Genomic DNA, 22,460 nt, shown 5'->3' with positions numbered 1-22,460 from the left:
GGTCTGGGTAGCCAAAATGGCCAAACTCTGCTTGGAGCCTCAAAAATGAAGAAGCAGATGAAGCCAGCATTGCTGAAGTACAACATCCAGTGCCAAATCCTGCCCCATTCCTACTTTGAACCAAAGGCTTTGGAAGGTGTGGGCTACATGCCCAAAAACCCCCAAAATTCAAACTCTGAATACTCATAGCTGTGCAGAGACACATTGACTCCTATTCTTGCCAAAATACCTCAAGCTCTGCAGTGATCATGGAGGATCAGGGACCTCAGGTCCAGGGACACCCCCCAAATGTCAGTCTGGCACTGTGTCTTGGTAGTCAGACTCCAACCAGTGTGCTCAGAAAAGCTCCCAGCAAGTCAGAATCACAGGGAAAAATATTCCAGTAAAAACAACTTCTTTTGCTTTCTAGCACAGATCTAATATTTCAAAATCTGGGACTCTGAAATGAGGTTTCTAATGGAGCCGTCACAGTCTTTTAAGGGTTTTTTTAAATGTCTTCTCCCTTCTGCTTTCTTTTTATTATCACTGATGAGATGTGCAAAATAGAAGGAATTGGTGAAATATATCAGGATGGCCTGATACACACTTTCCCCCTATCCAAAACTTTTTCATCTCTGAGATTTCCTTTGACCTGGGTTTACAGATGGTCCATCCATCTGTCCCCAGCCCCGAGCTCTGCTCCAGGCACTGACAGCATGGTTGGGGGGAGAGTTTCACCTATTAAATCAACCAGAGCAGTCCCTGCAGCAATTTCATTTTCATTTGGCAGCCTCCAGGTCACACCCAGAGCTTGCTCTGCTTAGCAGATCTGGTGGTGCAATGGTACATGATTTATTGGGGGAACTTTTCCTGCTCTTCCACTCACAACTTTGTGCCAGGATTTCAGATTCTGGATCGTGGGGGTTTTGCCACAAGAGTGGCCGGAATTTTCTTTTTACACAGGGAACAGCAAGGTATCATTTTAAGTCAAGGCTGGATGGTGATTAAGTTTTAGCTATCATTCACTACCAGCTGTGAAAGACAGAAAATCATCTATATGTTTGACATTGATTTGTTGTTCTTGTTATGGTCTCACTGGAAAATCCTGGGATCTTTCATATACTCTGCTCCCAAATGAGAGATAATTCATGCAAGTGCCACATTTTCGGCAGATTTAGGGAATGTGAGACACAGCACGAGTCAGCAATTTGCTTTGACTGCCAGTCATGTCACAAGGATGATCTTCTGAAAGGATTGACAGATCATCCACGGGCTCATGGATGTTTCTTTTGGGGTTTTCAGTTGCTCTCAATAACTGATGGCAATGAAATATATTTGGGCCATCAAATATATCCTCCCACACTTATCCTCCCTCTCCCCTTCCGCTCAGTGTAGGGCAAGGTAATTCGTCCAATCATAAGAACACTGGGTGCTCATATAATTAATGGAATTAATAATAAATAATGAATAAATAATAATTATTATTGTTGTTGTTATGTTTGCTATTATTATTATTATTATTATTATTATTATTATTATTATTATTATTATATGTTTGCAATGATTTTGGGGCCTGCAAAAGGGTATAAAATGCTGTTGGAGATTGGATCCACTGGACCAACTGATCTTCCAAGATGGAAAACAGCTCCTGAGTGGGTCCTCACCCTGGCAGGGACACGTGTAGGACATCCAGCCCAAAGATGGGGAACACTCATTTTTGGGTGGGTGAGTAAAAGCTCTCAGTTCTGGTCAAATACAGAGATAGATCCCAAAGTAGCTCCATAGGTGTTTTTCAATTGTGGATTCTGCAGGGCTGAAGACTGAAAATCTGTACATTTCTAGCTGAACTTGCTGATGTTGTAATGCTTTAGCCATAGCCTGTTGACCAAATCTGAGGCTAAGTGGAGTGCGCCACGCTTGGATTTCTTTGAGCAGTTCAGAAAATGAGGAGGTCTCACGACTCAACAGGAGAAATTACAACCTGGTGGCACTATAGCCATTGCAACAGATGATGGAGCTGTTATTTAGATATTCATTGGCAATATTGATTAGCCATAAATCTAATCATAACCACCCACATCATCACTGTGCCCTACTTCTCCCACTGGGCCAATGTTGGAGTCTAGAACATCCCTCTGGCCACCCTGGAGGGTTTGGAGACCGGACAGGGGGTCTGGGGTCTGTCCAAGGGGCTCAGCCAGCCTCACACAGAGCCCAGGAGGGCACTGCCTCTGATCCCTGGCCATGGGAGTGAATGCCCACAGTGTGTGAACAATCACAAGCTGAGAGAATTCAAAATAAGCAGTAGCTAGTTTATCACAGAGTGTGAATGTAGAATCTAGGATTTTTAGTATAGGGGTTTGAAGAGGCAAGATGGAGGAATTGGGGAGTGGCCCCTGTGCTCCTTGTTCTTGCTCTCGTCCCCCATTTTCTGCTGAGTTGGATCTCAAGGATTGGTTTAGAGTAGAAATAACATGTTAACATAGGGAGTAAGTATGGGTAAGAATCTGTAAATAAAAAGTACGGTTTGGATTGTGGTTGGATCAGGGAAATGGTACAAAAGGTCCAGGACCCTCTGATCTGCCCAGTCCCCCGCGTGTCCTGCTCTGCTGGAGATGCCTTGCAGAGCTGAGAAAGAACTAAGATAAGGTACCCTGCCAGGGAGACCTGGCAGAGCTGAGACAGAACTGAGATAATGAAGAATAAACAGCCTTGGAAACACGGACTGGCGGGCTCAGGTTGTCGTCTCTGCCTTCGGCGTGAAACACTTAGGGCAAAGAGAAGACGAAAAACCTTATTACCTCTGGGAACAGCAACCCCGAGGAGAATCTCAGGGAAAAGCAACCCTGAGAGGCCAAGAATCTTGTTTTGGTGACGGCGCTGGTGGGAAAGGCCTGGAGTAACCTCAGCAAGTCCCACCAGGGGCTGGGGCCATCCCAGCTCCTCTGGCAGGGTTTGAGAGGAGCGGGGACCATGACTTGACCTGTGGGGACACTGCAGCCCTCTCTGCACCCTGCTGAGACTGGAAACACCTCTCTGCAGCCTTGCAGAGGCTCAGCCTTGTCCCCACGCACAGGACAGAGACACAGGCGTGCAAAAGCAGCTCAGAGAGGGGAACAACACAGCCCACCTCGAGTCAAGCCTCCCACAAAGGCCACTCACTCCCACCCACGCACAGAAGGGGTTAGAACAGCTCTGGGCTTTCACAAAATCCACCAGTCCCACTCTTCCAGCTGCCTCTGACAGCTCTGGCCATGAAAGCCACCATCCTTTGGGTCAGCAGGTGTTTTACAAAACCCAAAATATTGTTATTGGATACAGAAAGCTGCTGGTGAGCTCCCAGCCCACAGCTGGTGGATCCTTCAACTGTTAAAAAGTAATTTTATTTTCAAAAATAAAGGCGGCTGAGTTGAGTGCACATCACACCAACCTGTTTCGCTTCTGATCAATGGTTTTAAAAATTGCCTTCGCAAGAAAAAACAAATGAGAAAAACCACTCAGAGTAGTTCTCCCACCCTGGCAGTTTTGTTTTTTTTTTTTTTTTTTTTTTCCAGTGGAAAGAAGAGCTGGGGAGACCGCAATAACTCAGAAATTCATGGAAATTTCCTTTTGCGAATTTATAGTTTTTCACATCTAAAAATGTTGGTTTTATTTGATAACTAAGAGGGGGGATTTTTTTCCTTGCACCTCTAAATTAATAAAACAAGTTTTTTTTAAAGTGATCAAAAATCAAAGCAGAACAAGAAGAACAGAAAAAGTTTTAAGGCAACACGAAGTTTTTTGTAGGAACTTTCCAGGAAGTTTTTTCCATATACCTCTTCATCAGGGAATGCAGTGATAGGACAAGGAGTAATGGGTTTAAGCTGAAAGAGGGGAAATTTAGGTCTGATATACAGAAGAAATGCAAGGGGTGGTGAGGCCCTGGCACAGATTCCCAGAGAAGCTGTGGCTGCCCCTGGACCCCTGGAAGTGTCCAAGGCCAGGCTGGACAGGGCTTGGAACAACCTGGGATAGTGGAAGGTGTCCCTGCCCATGGCAGAGGGTGGAATGAGAGGAGATTTAAGGTCCCTTCCAACCCAAACCATTCTGGGATTTTATGATTTTATATGCATAAAAAAAAATTAGCAAAAACCAGCTTTAGAAACAAAATGATGGAATTCTTGGGGTGGTCCTGTGCAGGTCCAGGAGCTGGACTTGATGATCTTTATGGGCCCCTTACAACTCAGGATATTCTACAGTTTTATACAGTTCTACAGCTGCTGCCAGGTCATGAGTAAAAAATATTTGATGCAGAGATGTTCCTGGAAGAGCCAAGCTGAAGAAGCAAACAGACACCAGGACAATGAGCTCTGTGGTGCAGCCAGCCCTGAATTCGTGGGACAGATGTGCAGGTCACAGGAACATTCGATGTATGGACAGAACCTCTAAAATGGGCTGGGTGCCCACGTGGGGCAATGACAGAATGCAATTTTAGCAGCCTGCACAGAGGTGGATGAGGTGGCATTTTGGCTACAAAGAGGTGGATGCAGGTTCAAGTGTTTCTGCAGGAATGGGTCAAAAGGAGCTCTTCTGAACATCATAGGATTATAGAATATCCTAAGCTGGAAGGAACCCATAAGGATCATTGATCCAGCTGCAGGCCCTGAACAGAGACCCCCAACAATCCCACCCTGTGCATCCTTGAGAGCATTGTCCAAACTCTCCTGGAGCTCTGGCAGCCTTGGGGCTGTGCCCATTCCCTGGGGAACCTGTTCAGTGCCTGACACCCTCTGGGGGAAGAACCTTTCCTTCACATCCAACCCAAACCTCCCTGGACTCAGTTTCCCACCATTGCCCCGGGTTCTGTCATTTCAAAGCTTTGCCCATCTAATTTTTACTGTGAGCAGCCCTGCATCACCTACTGCTCTTGGCTGCTTTCTTCTACAGGGCAAAAGAGATCTGAGTAATTTCTGATGAGAATCCAGCACTTTCTGCAAAAGGGGTGTGGAGGACACTGACGGGCAGCCTTGGGATTGCACGGGCAGGTACAGGAAAGGAAACCAAATCAAGCAGAAAAGCAGAAGTCTTGGCTCACCACTTGCCTCAACCCCATGAAGTTGCCATGGAAAAAGAGGTTAAAACCCAAGTAAGCCAATAGAGTTTCACTCTGAGGGCAGCTCCAAAAAAACCCCCCTAAGCCTACTGAAATCACAAAATGAGCCCCCTTTCCAACCAGATTCTGTGGTGGGTGCAACAAAGAGTTTTAATAGTTCACCAAGATCAGATATTTTCATTCATTTTAAAACTTAAGGATGTTTCCTTTTTTTAAGAATACATTTTTAAAAGGAAATGGGTTCAAAACCCCTAAAAAAACCACTTTGAAAATGCAGATCTAGCCTACTGTGAAGGGTTTTAAATGCTGAATTTCTCTTTGCAAGTCCTCCCCTGTCCTGAAAGAATTGCTGAAATCAATTCACTTCAGATGCAATAATTTAAGTATTCCAGATTTGCATTTTTGCATCAGTGAGGAGCGAAAAAGTTCAGTAAAAAAAATTTTCCTCCAGTTCTGAGAACATCACAGATGCATTCAATTCTCTTTTCCCTCAATAAAATAGCTCCTCAGAACATTTCCTGACCTGGCAACCTTGGATTGCTTTGAAAGACACAAAATTGAAGAATTATTGAAGATCTTGGTGGATCAGCTCCTTAAATAAGAAGGAAGATTTGCTACTGAAGCAGTTTTTGCTGTAACAGTTTTCTGCTTCTGCTGGGTTTCGGTCAAGTCCTTTTTAGCTCATATTTTGAAATAATTTGCAGCTTGGTTGCTAAGAGGAGGTAAGAAAACAACTCTGAACCAACGTGCCATGCTGTAAAGAGCCCTGAAACCATGAGCAAGGCCTTTCTCAGAGGCAGAGGGTGGAGGCTGCAGCCATCCTCTGGGACACGGTGGCCAAAGCCTGGCTGCCCCATCCCTGGAAGTGTTCAAAGCCAGGGATTGATGAGTCTTGGAGCAGCGTGGGATAGTGGAAGGTGTCCCTGCCCATGGCTTTAAGGTCCTTCCCAATCCAAACCAAACCATTCTGTGATTCCATGATTCCAGCACTGCAGGAAGTTCCTGTGAAGAGCTGGAGAGCCCAGAACAAGAAGCATTGTGGTTCTTGCTGGGGAGTGTTGGGTTTCCATGCGGCATCCTCACCGCAGAACTGGGAATATCCTGCTGGCAGTGTGATCTTTGATGGATACCAGGTTGTATTTGTGCAATGAGGACTCTGTCAAACACTCTGGTCCATGCCAAAGGTCCTTGAAGGGAAGGTGAAGAACCCCCAGGAGCAGCTGGGCTCTCCTGCTGAGGTGAGGTGCTGGTGTTGGGGCTGATCCATCATAAAACCTCTCACACCCAGAGAACCCCAAAGCAGCTGTAGCTGCCTCCTTCTCTTGGCCCCATCCTCCTCCTTCCCCATCCCAGTGCATCCCAGCTCCCTGCCTTGGTCCCAGTCTCAAGCACAGCCAGTGTGGCCAAATTGGAAATATCTTGGAAATCTTGGAAATATCTGTTCCCTGGCAGCCCAGGGCAGACAGACAGCAAATCCAGGAGCTTTGTGGTCCTGTCATTTATCCCTAAGTGAGGGGCACACATTTCAGGAAAGAGACTGAAGCCCACTGGCTTATTTTAGGATCTCCTGCTACAGTCTAAGCCAGCTTTCCATTTCTATTACAATTTAAATCTGCCCTAAATCTACCATTTTTCTTAGGCCATGATTTTGCAGGTGAACCTGGCCCAAGCAAGCAAACCAAGCAGAAAATCCATCTGTTCCAGGCCTTCCTGAAGAGCTGGGACAATCTATGGGAGAAGGCTGTGTGAGGCTGGGGGTCTGTGGGAGTGCACAGATTTCCAGGACCTTGAGTTTAAGCAGACACAGAAAGTTTTTTGACAGGGAATTAAAAAAAAAAATAAAGAGAAGAAGATAATAAAAGCTTCTTGCTCATTCCAGAAGAAGAAAACAGCCTCCTGTTGCCAGAGATGTCATTCCCTAACCAAAACATCTGTCTGGAGGAAAAATGTCTGCTTACATTGAGCTTTGCATCCCGCTGGAAGCCGACAGATGCTCAGCTGGGCTGCAGGAGGCTGCAGGCCAGGAAACAGAGCCAGGGATCAGGGCCTTGGAGAGGGCAAAAGCAGGAGGGCAGACTGCTTATCCCACCTCCCTTCGTGCTTCCCTCATGAGCTCAGCCCAGGCAGCAAGGTGGGATGTGTGCTGGGAATGTCTCCACAGGACCTGGGGGCAGTGGGCTGCACTGGAGTGGGCAAGGAGGAGGGTGGGTCCAGGAGAATGAGGCACATCCCTCTGGGTACCTCCAGACACTCTGGGGTTCTTCAGGTGGGACAGGTTTTGTGACAAAACTGCACTGCCCAACAGCACTTCCTGCAGAGCCTGGAATTTCAAATTCGGAATTTCAACCCAAATTTCGACTCAAACCTCTTTCTGCCCAATGTTGGTGTGGGCCAAACCGTGGGTGGGTCCTGGGTGAGTTGGGACACAGCAGGGAGAAATCCCCTCTGCAGGCCAACCCTGTCTGGCATCCAAACCCCATGGAAGTGGGCACAGAATCCCTGATGCTGCATTCCACAGCACTTGGCAGACACATCACAGGAATCTGTAGGGATATAGGGAGGTCCTGGCCCTCCCAGCCCTGAGAATATGAGGAAATGAGGCTCCACTCCCTTGTATGTGGCCACCCAAACTTCTGCCCTGGGAAAGGCCCTTCCTGGAGGCCCCGCATCCCAGAAGATGACTTTTCCTAGGAAGAGGACAGCATTTCATAGGACCCAGAGGAGAAATGAACCTGGTGGCAGGCTGGTGCTCAGGAATTCATTTCCTTGGATCGGGTCTCAGAGGGAGTGATGCTCCCTCCCATCACATTCAGCTGAGGCAAAGGGCTGCAGGGAAGGATGCACATCTCCAGTTCCTCACTGAACACCTCCAGCTGCATCTCCAGGGATAACAGAACACTTCCCTACTCATCCCAGCTGCATCCAGCTCCTGTCAGCCTTCCCCATACATAAATCCTCTCTTCCCCTCCAGGCCCTGGGAGAATGGGGAGGATGGGAGTGTTAGGACATGCACACCTGACACTTCTTTGTCCTCCCCTCCCTTTGCAGCAGACAGAGGGAACAGCATCCCTCCAAACCATCCCTCAGTGCCAGATCCAGCAGGCGCTGGGAAGCACCTCCACCATCTCTCTAACCCGCAGATTGTGGGGAGAGGAAATAGCATAAGGAGGGATGGGAGAGTGGATGGAGGCTGAGAAAAACCTGCTGGACTTCTCCCCACCCTCCAGGGAACATGGATGGGGGTGGGATGTCCCCAACTTGCCTGCTGCCCACGCTGCTGCTCCTGGGGACACGCTCCGAGGACGCGCGAGCCACTGGTCGGACCCATGACAGATGCTCCATGGGGCTGAAGGCCCTTCCCAAATTTTTCTCTCAGAGGCCCCTGGCTTCCACCACATCCACACCATCCGTGAGACCAGCAGCTTTACACCCCCGGATCGCAGGAGCAGCCTGGTTTTGCAAATGCTTTTAATGGGATTTCTTTTTTTAATCAGGTCTTTGTGTCAGAACTGACTCTTTTCTCTCCCTCTAAGGATTCCTTGCTCTATTTTGATTATAAAAATGATCACCTGGGAGGGGGTGGGAGTTGCGCTTCCCAGACAACCTGGCCAATGAAAAAAACAATGAGGAAGGCAAGGAACACAAAGAGAATCCAGACACAAACCCCAGCAAATGCCGCAGGCTATTAACAGCTGTTGTTAAAAACAGTGAAAATTACTGTGAATGGATTGTGCTTCCACTATGCAAACCACCAAATTCTAGGAAACAACCCAACAAACTGGCTTTGCAATGATCTTTTCTTTCTGTGACTAAAAAAAGCCCTTTTACTGATGAAACACATCATGTTCCAGCCAGACCCATCCCTCTACGAACCTACTCAACCATAGCAGCGTGGTCTAACAAATTCAGACCTGGCCAGGGACTTGTGGGTGGCTCTGAGGAAGTGACTTTCTCACTTTGCCTCAGCATGTTCAATTGAGAGCCTGAAACTCTGTCCTGGGAGACACACGTTGTATAAGAAGCAGGATTTATTTCTACAGAGGCTTCCCGTGGTGGGTGTGTAACGAGCTGGCTCCTCTGGGGTGTTTTCAGCGTATTTTCTTAAGATGTTCCAAACACGAGGCCCCCAAAAACCACTGTGGTGGCCTCTTTGGGTAATTGCATGGCGTCATCTCTGCGTTGTAAGTGGCAGCAGGAGGGAAAAGGACACTGGGTCTCAGCCAGCCCGAGGCTGGGATGACCTCACAGGGCTGACACTTCAGCTGCCCCCACTGAGCAGCACAAACACGGCCGACATCTGCGGGGTGTGATGCACGAGCTAAAGGTCACCCCACGCTGGTGGGGTTGTTTACAGGAGGGAAAGCTTCACGGGGCACATCTGAGCTGAGGTCGTGGCAGAAGACCTTTATCAGCCCCAGGACACAAGGACAGCAAGAGGGTGGCTGAGGACACGATGGTGTGTGAGATGGGGGGGCTGCTGCACGTGGGTAGTGCCACCTCTGGGAACACGGGATGGGAATCAGCCTTGGCTCTGCTCCTGATGAAGGAAGACAACCCCACAGAGGGCTGCAAGGCCGTACACAGGGGCCTGCAAGTCCTTGGGGGTCACACTGAGTCCAGCACCCTGGAGGGTCAGCACAGAATCTCAGAATCTCTAAATCCCAGAATCCCAGAATCCAGGAATCCCAGAATCCCAGAATCCCAGAATCCCAGAATCCCAGAATCCCAGAATCCCAGAATCCCAGAATCCCAGAATCCCAGAATCCCAGAATGATTCGGGATTGGAAGGGGCCTCTGGAGATCACCCAGTCCAACCCTCTTGCTAAGGCAGGATCACCTCCAACAGGTGACACAGGAACACGACCAGGTGTGTTTGGAATGTCTCCAGAGAAGAAACTTCACGCCCTCCCAGGGCAGCTGTTTCAGTGCTCTGACACCCTCAACATAAAGAATTTCTTCATCATGGTTGAGGTGGAACTTCTTGTGGTTTCTTTTATGTCCATTTCTGCTCATCCTGTGGCTGGGCACCACTGGAAAGAGCCTGGCACCATCCCCTGACACCCTCCAGGCCTGGGTGACACTGAAGACAATCAGGACAGACACAGAGCCCAGCAGGCCTCAGCCAGGTGTGCCTGCTCTTAGAGACACAGAAATGAGGAAGCCCTTGCAGATTTGCCAAACCTCCCCCTTGCCAACTGGCATTTTCCTTTCCCAATTCTCCTCCAGCTAAGGGCAGGGGATGGAGGTGGAGCTGCTCATGTTTGGGGCTGGGGAAGAAGAGCACAGTGTCAGGTTAGCTGGAGTGCTTTGAGCTTTAGGACAGGGCCTCACCATTTGGTGGGTGACCTCTCTTTGCTAAATGAGCTTCACTTCCTATCCCTGTGAAAAGGGAAGTTGCTCTTTTAGAAAGCTGCTGTCATCCACGGCTGAGGTGGGAAGGAGGAGCTACCACGAGGTGCAGCAAAGGCTGAGCACTGAAGCAGCGTCTGCCAAGTCATCCTGGGAACAAGGAGACAGCATGGCAGCTCCAGGCAGAAACCTGCTTCTGATCTGAGGCACTGCTGGCAGCAGGGAAACCCAGCAGATGCTGCAAAGGCTCTCCCAGTGATGGCCGCAGCTCAAAAGCAAGAATTAAAAAATAAAAAGGATTGGATGTGGTGCAGTTTGCCCACTGCATCCCAGGAAGGTCTTTCTGGTATCTAAGGTATCCTGTGGGTCACCTGGGGCACATCCCTTCATCCTGAGGCCTCCTGTGTTTCCTCCAGCCTGGGGATCTCGTGGTCATGAGATGGAGATTCTGGAGTCCAGAAGCCCGGACAATTTACTTCTGCAGCCCAGGGGTGTCTTCTGAAAGCAGCTGGAGGGGGAACCCTGAGAAAGGTTGTGAAAAGGGGCACCAAAAAGGGAGAAAGCCTCTCATTTGCAGCTCCCAGTCCCTCCAGATGGGCTCCATCTGTCCCTGTTCCCTCGTGAGGCTGTGGTCTCACCCAGCCTAGCAGGGTCTCTCTGGTGGTGGCTTCCACCCTGCTCTCATACGTCAGCCCTCAGATGTTCTCCAGTGTCTTTGCAGGCCCCTGCACGAGTGTGAAATCACGGAATTACAGGATCACAAAATAGTTTGGGTTGGAAAGGACATTAAAGATCATCCAATGCCACCCCCTGCCATGGGCAGGGACACTTTCCACTATCCCAGGTTGCTCCAAGCCCTGTCCAACCTGGTCTTTAGCACTTCCAGGGATCCAGAGGCAGCCACAGCTTCTCTGGGCACCCTGTGCCAGGGCCTCCCCATCCTCACAGGGAAGAATTTCTTCCTAATATCCAATCTAAACCTACCCTCTGTCAGTTTGAAGCCTTTCCTGGGAAAGCCTCCTTCCAGATGACCCCACAGCCCCCCAGGATGACCCCACAGCCACCCCTCTGCACAGCCTCTTCCTGCAGCAATGCCCATCCCATGGCATTTTATCCATTTCACACTGAGCCAAAGGCATTCCTGGTGGGATTTCAGCTGCCAAGGTAACTCCTCTTTGCTCCAAAGAACGATAAAGGCACCTCTGCTTTCCCAGCTGGCCCCCAGGATTGCTTCCCCAGTCCTTTTGCTGCTGGAAAAGCTGGCAGCTCATTTCCTCCAGACTTTGTTTTCATGGGCTGGCCAAGCTTTTCTCTTCCCTTTTAGCAATGAGTAGTCTCCTTTACCATCAGAACCTCCCTGTTCTCACTCTTCTGGCAGATTAAAAGCTTATTGACAGTGTCCTGCTGCTCTTGGAAGACGCTGATGTGTTATAACCAACCCACCAGACTCCATTTTGAGAGTCCATTTTTGGAGCTCTCCGAGGACTTTTCTGAGGCAGCATCTCAACTACTAAAACAGGCAATATTGGTGCTCCTTTCCCACTCTTAAATATTTGGTGGCTGCACCCAAGCCCCTGGTGGTCCCCAGAAGCTATGGTGGCTCCTGGACTCTATTTATCCATGTATGTTAATTACATTTATTTGAAGTCTATGCTGATTTCACCAGCCCTGCTGTTGGCTCTCTACTTTCCAAGAGACAGGCTATCTCTTTTTTAGTGGTTTGAAGGAAAACAGAGGATTTTCCCTGATCCCATCCCTGTGTTTGGGATGACACAGGCCCCAGATCACCCCGAGTGCGGGGTGAAGATGAGCTCCCTCTTGTTTCACTTCCATTATTTATTATTAAATCCCATTGGTTTTGCAGGGATATCTCCAGGGAGTGGGATGAAAATGCAGGTTTTTCTTGATGGCAGCTGGGAGGTATTCTGCTAGTAATTGCCACAAAGATATTTTTGTCTGGATCCCGTGAGGAAAAGCCTTTTCAGACAGAAAAAGTGACTCCTACCCAGACCAGTCCTCCCTGCCAGGCTTGTCCTACACTCACAACGTGACTATTCTTGGCTACTTGCAGCAGCCAAGACCTTGTCTCAATATTATTTCCTTTCTGATGCTCGTAAAGAAAGAAGGAACTCATTACTTTTTAATTCTTTATCCAAAATTAGAAGATTAACTCGATTTTCAGAATTAAAATAATATCAAAACATCCTTGTAGTGCTCAAAGGAGACAGAAATGTGGCAGAACAAAGCCAAACCTCACAACCAGGTTTGTTACAGCAAGTCATTATTTATGGCACTGAAGTGATGGGGCTGATCCGCTCTCAGGTTACACCACATTTGATCTGGACCTAATTTATTGCTGTAGAGCCAGAATAAATCTTATTTCCTAAAGTTTCTTGCTTTGCCAGTGTCCATGCTTTGCCTGGCATCAGCAGTACTGCACTAAAACAACCAGAATTTTTCTCACCTGGTTAGGACCAGTCTTGCACAGAGTCCCACATTCACAATTCCCTTCCACTCACAGTTATTATTCCTTGGCAGACCACTCAGTGACTTTTAGAATGCTTTTTTCCAACTTTTTCACCACAATTTTCAGGGGGAGAAAAGCATTCCATAGGAAATCACCACTTTTCAAGAGGTTCTGTCACAGAAACACCACAAATATTGGCACCTTTCACTGGAAAAAAAGAATAATAATTGTGCAAGTTTGCTCTGTTAATGCCTCAAGCAGCTGTGCTCTTCTTCCTCTGCTTCTAAAATGGTCAAGGCCAAATATGCAAGAGACAGCCAGGAAAAAATGTCGAGATAAAAGTCAATTTAAAGCTTTTCTATCAACTTCTCTACATGCTTAGCACGACATCACTTCTCCCTCTTTCAATCACTCATTGCAGGTGGCATCTTGATTTTTCCACAGCCTCTATTCAAAGCCCAATTCTCAAGCACCATCCTCCCACAGACACATTTTGAGATGTTCTGCCCCAAATTTCGGGGTTCCAAGTCACTCACATAATCCTGGATCCCACCATGGCTCAGGTGCTGGGCACAGAACTGTCTGGGCTGGAAGAAGTCCAGCAGCTCCTCTGCACCAGGAATTTTGTTATGGTTTTTCTTTCCCAGCCCAGGTTTCATGGAGAAGAGGGACCTTCCATGAAGGAGGAAACACCATCCTGTAGTAAATTGGGACCATGGGGGCCTGGGCATGGAGCCAAGCTCCTCTTTTTCCTCTTGGCTGTAAGGTCCCTTTATCAAGGGACAAAGAGTTTTTCACCCAACCTTCATCCACCAAAATCATTCCCTGTTCTGCCATCACCAAGGCAGACCAGACATCTCAGACACTGAGTAATTTTTCATTCTTCTCTGCTCGTTAAGTAGCAAAGAATTCATTTGTGAGCCATGTGTTTATTATTTCTGCTGTGTGTCCTACGTGCCTGACACACAGGACCCCAGGGGTGCTGCTCGCTGCTTTTTGATCAGTAACACATTCCACGGCTTCCAGAGGAGCAGAAATGGTCAGTGAGGTTGGGTCAGATTTGGAAAACTATTTTCTAAGTATGTAAGCAAACAAATAAAGAGGGAGAAATGCAGGGGGATGAGTTTGAAAAGCACATTCCAGTTCAGAAGCCGCTTGTGTTTCACAGGGTGGCAGAAATGTGGGACTGGCACCACGGAAGTCATTAATCTCAGAGACCCCCCCTAACTTGTACTTCAAAGCTTTCAGTGATGGAAATTCCCACTGCTTCCTATCAGTCTATCCCAGCCCTCCAATTCCCATAGCCTTAAAATGACTTCCTGATGACCACCACTAATTTCCTTCACTGAAAGACTCATGACTGCCTGTCCTGCCCGTGGTGGATGTCCCATCCCTGGAAGTGTTCAAGTCTAGGGTGGACAGGGCTTGGAAAAACCTGGGATTTTTGGGTAGAAGGTGTCCCTGACCATACCAGGAAGTTCGAATGAGCTGATCCTTAAGTGTTAAGGTCTCTTCCAACACAAACCATTCCATGATTCCATCGAGGACAGCAAGTTTATTCCCTCCCTCTTTGCTGTCTCTCCAGCAAATGAAGCAACATCATTTCTTGCAGTAATTCCACACAGTTCACACTTCCCACACCTTTGCTCAACTGTGTCCCTCTCCTTCAGGCATTTATCACTGGGTTTGGAAGTTTGAATAGGCAAGGCCACAACGCTTTTGAAATTAAAACTTGCCAGTATTAACAAAGACAAAATTGCTCCGTAAAACCACAGGAACACTGCTCAGTTGCAACCTTTTCTTGGAAAAAATTGTAATTAAACCTCTTTTTTTTACTACTAAACAAGGCGCTGCTGTGCTTTCATCTTGGTTTTTGGTGGTGGGGGAGATTTTTTGTCTGGACATTTTGATGGATTTAAACCTGATATGGAAAACGGGCTGACCTCTGAGAAGCAAATGTCTTGTCCAGCATGAAACACTGGAATTCTGGTTTACATTCCTATTTATTTTTAAGCAAGAACTGTGACCCTGCATAGCCTGTTTTGTCCAGTGATGTCCAGTGGTGCAACTGCTCCTTCCACAAGCAGCATCAGGACCCCGGGGCTTTAATTTGTTGCCAAGACCTCTGCAAGGGGGAATTTCATCCTTTTTTACCCCCCACAGCTACTTCTGATCTTGCAACGCGGTGTCAGCCTAATGAAAAAAGCTGACTTGCACCACACGGGATTAAGACATGGATGGAAACTTCGGGGCTGGTCAGGATTCCTGTAGGATTTAGCCCCGGGTGTCCTGAAAGATTTTTTTGCCCGTGATAGAACCCCAGGAGGAAATGTTTGGCTACAAGGGAACTCACCCACATGGAGGCAACGCTTGCTTGCCTCCAGAGGCTCATGAACCGAGGAGGAGCAGTGAGGAAACTCCTTTTTTAACACAGATGGAATGGAAAGAATGAGGGGAAAGAAGGACGGCGAATAATGATGAAGTAACTGTGCCCAGGATTTACTCCTACTCTGCTCAGCACATCCCTGTGATCCCTGTGAAATCCATCCGTGTGAACCCCCCCTTTCCACACCTGCTTGAGATGACAGAAAACCTGAGCTGTTCCTGAAAATGTCCTCAAGGCCTTTTGGGATGCTGATGTGCCCATCAAGGCGCCACAGAGAATTAAAGGTTGAAAGGTCAGTCAGGAGGAAAGTCCCAAAGCAGAAATAAAGGAGCTGGTAGCTGTGTTTGAAAGGGACACACAGCCCAAATTAGGAGGGAATGGGATGCCCATCCTGGGTTATTGTGGGTTTAGTTAAGAGGAGCTGGGAGCACACCATCTCAGCTGAAAGCCTGGGGTATTACAGCATCCCAGAACACCCCACGCTGATTAAACCGAACACGGGAATTCACTGGAAAAGAAGATGAGGAATAATCAGCAGCACCTTTGCAAAATTTTCACTTAAATATGCCTTGGGTCTTTCTTCCTCCACAAGAAAATTCAGGTTTTGATTTTGCAATCCTCACGGGGCAGCAATAGCCCTGTATTGGCAGAACAAAACAAGAATGGGCCAGAAGGGTTTTTTTTCACTGATTTTTGGGTACCATTATAATGAAAGCGCTGCAGGAGGTCTGGGAGAAGAAAGCAGAATATGAATGAGAAACCACAAGCTCTGCAGCCCTCAAATCTTCTGATAAAAATGACCTAAACCTTGACAGAATGACTGACCGAGCATATTAATGAGGGTGCCTGGGCTGCCCTGCAGCTGTCCTTTTTTTTATTCCTCGTTTCCATCTGCCTTCTCCATCTCCAGCACGTACCCAAGCTGGGACCATGTGCATGTGCTCTGCATGCAGCAGGAACCCTCACTGCTGGCAGTGTTAAAGTTCTATTAAATATCAGAGCAGCCCGTCATGAGAGGCAAGAAATAGCCTCAAATCATGACTGGGGTAACTAAAACACTTTGAAGAGCATTCAGTGGGGCACAATGGGCCACAAAGCCCTGAGGAAACACCTGAGGAGGTCTGAGATGCAAATACCCTACAAGACAGCAAATGCTATTCCCTCCCAAAAGTGCTACAGCAAGCACGGATATCTTGAAATATCCATGCTCCAACTTAAAGCTCTGGAGTTTTGAGCCTGACCTAAATTTTAATCAGGAATGAAATTTATAGGCTTAGTGCAGATCCTGGGAAGTGACCAGGGTAGATGAAGCAAGTCCACTCTTCCTATAGCTCCGTTGGAGATTTCCAACTTTGCCAGAAGCTTTGTCTGCAAACAGCGTTAACTTTGCAGTGGTTTTACCAGATTCAGTGGAGGAGCTGCTGAAAACAAAATATTGCACCCAGTGAGACCATTTAAACCATCTGTGGGGTGGAAGAAGGCAAAAACTCTCAAAACTCCCAAATGCTCATCTCTACAAATGGGGAATTGAAGATTCAACTCTTCCCCACACTGTCCGCAGCACCCAAAGGTTGAGCACCCAAACTTCCACCTCCCGTCAGCTTCAGAACTGGGTCCCTGATTTCACTTTCTCCTGTCACTCTCGTTTCCAAGAAATGCAGTTGGATGAAACTCATTCACTCCTGGCTGTCATCTACTTTCACGATTTTTAAGAGAAAAAAAAAGTTGACTTGTGCCTGAGAGAGAATGCACTGGGTGAGCCTCCGCCTTGGAGCATCAGTCCCACCTCAGAGAATTCCCAATCCCAGCACTGGGAAGCTGCCAGAAGGAAAGACAGACACACCCCCTCTCCTGGTCCACAACAGCAGTTTGGCTCATTGGACATCCCACCCTAAAGGCTTTAATAATCACTGGTCCACAGATGGACCTTTAAAGCTTTAAATACCCTAAGGGAATATGCCCAGCGGAGCACCAGACAACAAACAGGCAGCAGGAAGGAGGGAAAACTGCTGGAAAATCATTTGCACTTACCTTGAGGGTCCTGTGTTCAGATTAAATCATATCCCACTCAATCTTAGCTGTCCACCAGAGCTGAAAATCCCCTTCCAGACCATCAGCTCGGGACCATCAGCTCCGTTTGGTGAGTTCCAATCCTTGGAGCACGCAGACAGAGAAAACCCTAATTCTTCTTGTTGTCGTGTGTGTGTGTTGAGTTGCTGTTGGTGGTTTCCTGTTGTCAGCAGCTGAATGGCAGATGGAGCTGGTTTGTTACACTTATAGCAGTGCAGGGCCGGCAGTGTGACCACACTTCTCACACACTACTAATATTAGAACGGCGTCTACCTTAGAAGAACCCACAAAGGCTCCTCAAGAAGTCTGGTCCTGCTGCAAACAGGGCCCCGAATTGCCCTCATTCAGGCTGGGGTGAGCTGAAAGTCGTCCCCTGGAGCCTCAGGGTATAAGGCTGGTCTGAAAATGGGAGGAGAAATATGGGTCTGGAGCTGTCTAAATTGGCCCATTCACAGCTCGGAGCAGTCTGGGCCAATGGAAGGGGTGGGGTTATTTATTGCATGCACTTGACTTTCAGAGAGCTTATCACCAGTCAGGTTCGAGTCTGAGAAGTTTCTTTTTTTGTAATCAGCTGGGTTACGGGGCTCTAACTTCACTCACTTTCCATTTGAGGTTCTGTTTCCGCTTCAGACCTCACCTAGAGACTGGTCATGTTCTTCCTCCTTTCTTCAACAAGTAAAGACAGCTGATGCCATTTAGGGCATAGGAGGAACAGCACAGGAGAGAGCTGGCAGCACATCCTGGTATCTCTTTATCACTTGTGCATGAGATTTTGTGAGATATGCCTTCCCTCTGTTTTGTGCAATTAACTCTTGTGGTAGTGCACAAAGCTCTGCCTGTGCTGAGCACCCAGGGCCCATCTGGAGCTGCTGGGGGAGAGGCCCAGCTCAGATCTCCCTGCACTGGAGGATTTCAGTGCCTTCCATTCCAAAGGGTCTTTGGGCACCAGAGAATCACAGAATGGTTTGGGTGGGAAGGGAAAATAAAGCTCATCTTGTTCCATCTTCTGCCATGGGCAGGGACACCTTCCACCATCCCAGGGTGCTCCAAGCCCATCCAACCTGGCCTTGGACACTTCCAGGGATCCAGGGGCAGCCACAGCTTCTCTGGGCACCCTGTGCCAGGGCCTCACCATCCTCACAGCCAGGAATTCCTTCCCAATATCCCATCTATTGCTGCCCTCTGGCAGTGGGAAACCATTCCCTTTGTCCTGTCCTTCCATCCTTTGTCCCAAGTCCCTCTTCAGCTCTCCTGGAGCCCCTTTAGGCTCTGCAAGGGGTTCTGAGCTCTCCCTGGATCCTTCTCTTCTCCAGGTGAGCACCCCCAGCTCTCCCAGCCTGGCTCCAGAGCAGAGGGGCTCCAGCCCTTGGAGCATCTCCGTGGCTTCCTCTGGAATCACTCCAGAAGCTCCAGGTCCTTCCTGTTTTACCGTGCAATGCTGTGAAGCTCCATCATCCTCATTTTCACGCTCATTCCTTTTGTTCCAGACCCACCAACTCCTCTGAAGGCCAGGAAGCTGATGAGTGTCACCTCCTGATCCTGCTGGATTCTGGATAAAGCCGCTGCATGTTGAGACAAGGAGAAAGGAAAACCAGCCAAAGGTTCCTCAAACAGGACACCAGGGATCCTGGCTGAGACTGGCTGAGCAATGGGATGCTGATCAGCTTTTTTCTGAGATGAGGGATGAAAATATTATTTAAGAGAAGGTTGGAACTTCACTCTTGGTCCTGCAGTTTCAAGGATCACCACTGGCTGAGATAACACCCTTCTTCTGATGGATTTCTGCAGGGGAAGTTGTCTGGAGGCAGATTCCAAAGTATGGATCTCTCTGGAATAGTGGACATCAGGAGTGTTGCAAGCATTTGATTTTATCAGTTTGAACAAACAGCAAAACAGAGGAATCTAACTAGCCAACACATTTCAAGTGCTGTTCACATTTTAATGTCCCCAAAAGAGTCAGTTTGGTTCAGAAATAGAAAAAAAAAATTACAACAGCTCAGATGAAAGAAAAAAAAAATCCAATTACCGGTCTTTCATTCTTTTGTCCTGGGTTGAGGAGATTGTCCAGATTCAGTTTGTCACTCCACTAATTGCTGAAGTAGAGCTGTGTTCCCTGAAAATCAGTTACAAATTCAGGGAATTCCACCCAGCTCTTGCTGCAGGAGTGAGCAGGAAGTGATTCTGGGGTGGCAAGGAAGGGAAGCTGCAGCTTGGACTCCACCCTTCAGTCACCCCAACTTAAAGCAGAAGTCTGAGATGAGGTTTTCTTACCTTTCCCTTCCTCACAAAGCCTAGGAAATTAGTCCAGGGCAATTACAGCATTTTTAAAGACCCCTCCAGTCCTGTGGGTTTTGGTGATGAAGCTTTACTGGGTGGACAGGTAAGACTGGAGGAGGAATTTTTATTCACTAACACTTCTGGGATTAATTTACAACAAATATTTTGAGTGGAAAAAGTGAAATCCCTTCTTTCCAGCAAAAAAGAGAGGTGGAAAAAACATGTATCAGTCCTGAGATTTTATATGCTTTTTATTTCATGGATTGCTGCAATGAATTGTGTTAGTAGGTTTATTAAAGGAAAGCCATTACAAATCAGTCAAAATCTTTGGAAAGGGCCTGGATTTTATTTGGAAATAAATTCTAGGTCTTGGGAATTTTTTTGAGTTGATAGGAGGATAATTCACTAACTCAATACACACATTTACAAAGTTAGTTATGGAATCATCTAATGGATCTGCTTTTATCTTTGAAAAAAAAAAGGGGTGAAAATTGCCTCTGTGACTGGTAGGATTTCAGGCACAATTGTCCTTTGTTTGGTCTTTGATGTTTGACTCACCTGGGACAAACCCACAGAGAAAATAAAGTAGAAAACCCAAGGGAGAAACCTGATCTAGTGGAAGGTGTCCGTGGCAAGGGACTGGAATGAGATGATCTTTAAGGTCCCTTCCAACCCAAACCATTCAGTGATTCTGTGAGGACTGAAACAGGCCAGTGCCAGGTCCCCCAGTGATCCATGGAGATGAGCAGCAGCCAGGTGACCACAGCTGGCCTCTGCAGCCCCTGGGGACAGCAGGGGACAGCATCACCTGGAGACCTGCTGCCCTCTGGAGGTGCCTCTGCCACCCTTCCAGGTTGGTTTGCTCCCAGGTGTTCCTCCAGCCATGCCAGAGGATTTTCCTGGTACAAGTCCCTGTGGAGGGTGTGGAGGCTGCTCCTGGCTGGGATGGGATGATGATGGCTGGGAACACCACAGCCTCCTTTTCCCATCCTTGGAAGGCTGAGCCCCAAAGAACCGTAGGATCACAGAAAGATTTGGGGTGGAAAGGACCTTAAAGACCATCCTGTTCCACCCCCTGCCATGGGCAGGGACACCTGCCACTATCCCAGGTTGCTCCAAGCCCTGTCCAGCCTGACCTTGGACACTTCCAGGGATCTGGGGGCAGCCACAGCTTCTCTGCCCAACCTGTGCCAGGGCCTCTCCTCCCTCGTATGGAAGAAATTCTTCCTAATATCTCATCTAAAGACAACCTCTTTCAATTTGAACCCTTTCCCCTTTGTCCTGTTGCTCCATGTTCTTGTCCCAGCTTTCCTGTATGTTCCCTTCAGGTAATTCTGGAACTTTTCTTTAGAGGGACTTTGCTTTAGGAGAAAAACCTTTTTTTGGGGACCAGCTGAGAAGAAACCATTGATGCTCTTGCAATATTCCGGCACTGGTCCCACAGAATGGCCACACAACCCTGCCAGGATATCCAGTTTCTCCATGCTTTGTTAGCAGGATACCTGCATGCAGAAATCACCCAAATCCAGCAGAAAGAGCAAGAAGCAGAAGGTTTAAATCCAAATCGAATTGAGCTGCTGCTGTAGTGATAAAGGAATGGTCATTTCTGCCCATTTTGGGTGTTAAGAGGCAGCTCAACTCAAGATTTAGGGGGCTCTAAGGCACCTGACAGAGTTTGTGGTGTTCAGATCAGTACAGGGGATCCCAAGGAAGTCTGGCTGCCCCATCCCTGGAAATGTTCAAGGCCAGGTTGGGCAAGGCTTGGATCAACCTGAGATAGTAGAAGGTGTCCCTGCCTGTGGCAGGGGTGGAACTGGATGATCTGTAAGATCCCTTCAAGCCCCAACCCTTCCATGATTCTACAAAATACCACTACAGCAAGCAATTTCCAGCTTGGGCTTTGCAAAACCTCATCCCAGCAAAAATTCAGGCTGGCATCTGGGTGTTCCCAAGGATTCAGCAGTCCTCTGGAAAAGGTCCTGTGCCCAGGGATGCTGTGGGAACTCGCATTCTCTGGAGCTCTGTGGGAAACAGAAAGGATTCCTTGTGTCAGAGGAAAAGAAAAAAAAACCTTGAGCCATAGGCGTGGACAGTGCTGGCATTGCACAGGTTTATTTTGTCTGATCACACCAAATTTCAGTGTCCACAGCTGGTGGTGGATGTTCGAGCATCACCAGTGGGAGCACCACTCTTCTTCAGCAGCTCCCCACCAGTTTTTGGGTTTGTTTGTTTTTTGGTTTTTGTTTTTTTGGGTTTTTTTTGGTTTTTTTTTGGATGAAGACAATTTATCCAAGATAAATCCAGGCCAAAAAACATTCAAACCCCATGGACTGGCTTCAGAGGGACGTGGCTGCAGCCTTTCACTGCTATCTTGTGGCAGCTCATTTGAAATCCATTACGCAACCGAATTAAAAATAAACATTTACAGAAGAGGGAGCGTGTGGCAGTGTGTGGTCTGTTCCTGTGAGGAGACAGACAGACAGACATCCAGCCTGGAGAGCAGCACCTCTGCTGTAAACTCATCCTGCTAGACCTGGGCTCTGGCCCTGAGGCCAGCTGACCCTGTCTGGCCACGTCCCTGTGATTCAGCGCTCCTGGCTGTCAAATTTGGGTGGCTGAATCCAACTTGTTTGTCAGGAAGGGGCCCCAGTCTTGGTCATTCCCAAGTCATGTTCTGGGATTGCTCATCCCACACCAAAACCAGGCCAGGGGCTGTTTCACCCTGTGCCTGTCTGTTCCCTGGTGCTGTTTGGTTCATGGGCACAGGCACAGTTTTGATTTGGATGAGAGGCTGCTGAAAATGTTGAATCTCCACGTGCTTTATGGACCAGGCTCTGCTT

At 48.0% G+C, this 22,460-nt stretch overlaps 1 protein-coding gene across 1 annotated transcript in view; it reads right to left on the bottom strand.

Moving 5' to 3' along the window:
* The window catches only part of BLK (BLK proto-oncogene, Src family tyrosine kinase), a 50,073-nt gene extending 32,468 nt beyond the window's left edge, over positions 1-17,605 (bottom strand). The window contains exon 1 of the mRNA XM_063423267.1: positions 17,305-17,605. The gene's annotated coding sequence lies outside the window, so the exon portion shown is untranslated. The remainder of the gene's footprint in view (positions 1-17,304) is intronic.
* Positions 17,606-22,460: the final 4,855 nt, after the last annotated feature.

This window comes from Prinia subflava, chromosome 2, assembly GCF_021018805.1.
Source record: "Prinia subflava isolate CZ2003 ecotype Zambia chromosome 2, Cam_Psub_1.2, whole genome shotgun sequence".
NCBI lineage: Eukaryota > Metazoa > Chordata > Aves > Passeriformes > Cisticolidae > Prinia > Prinia subflava.
The sequence above is the reverse complement of the archived record's forward strand: the minus strand, read 5'-3'. Positions and strand labels throughout refer to the sequence as shown.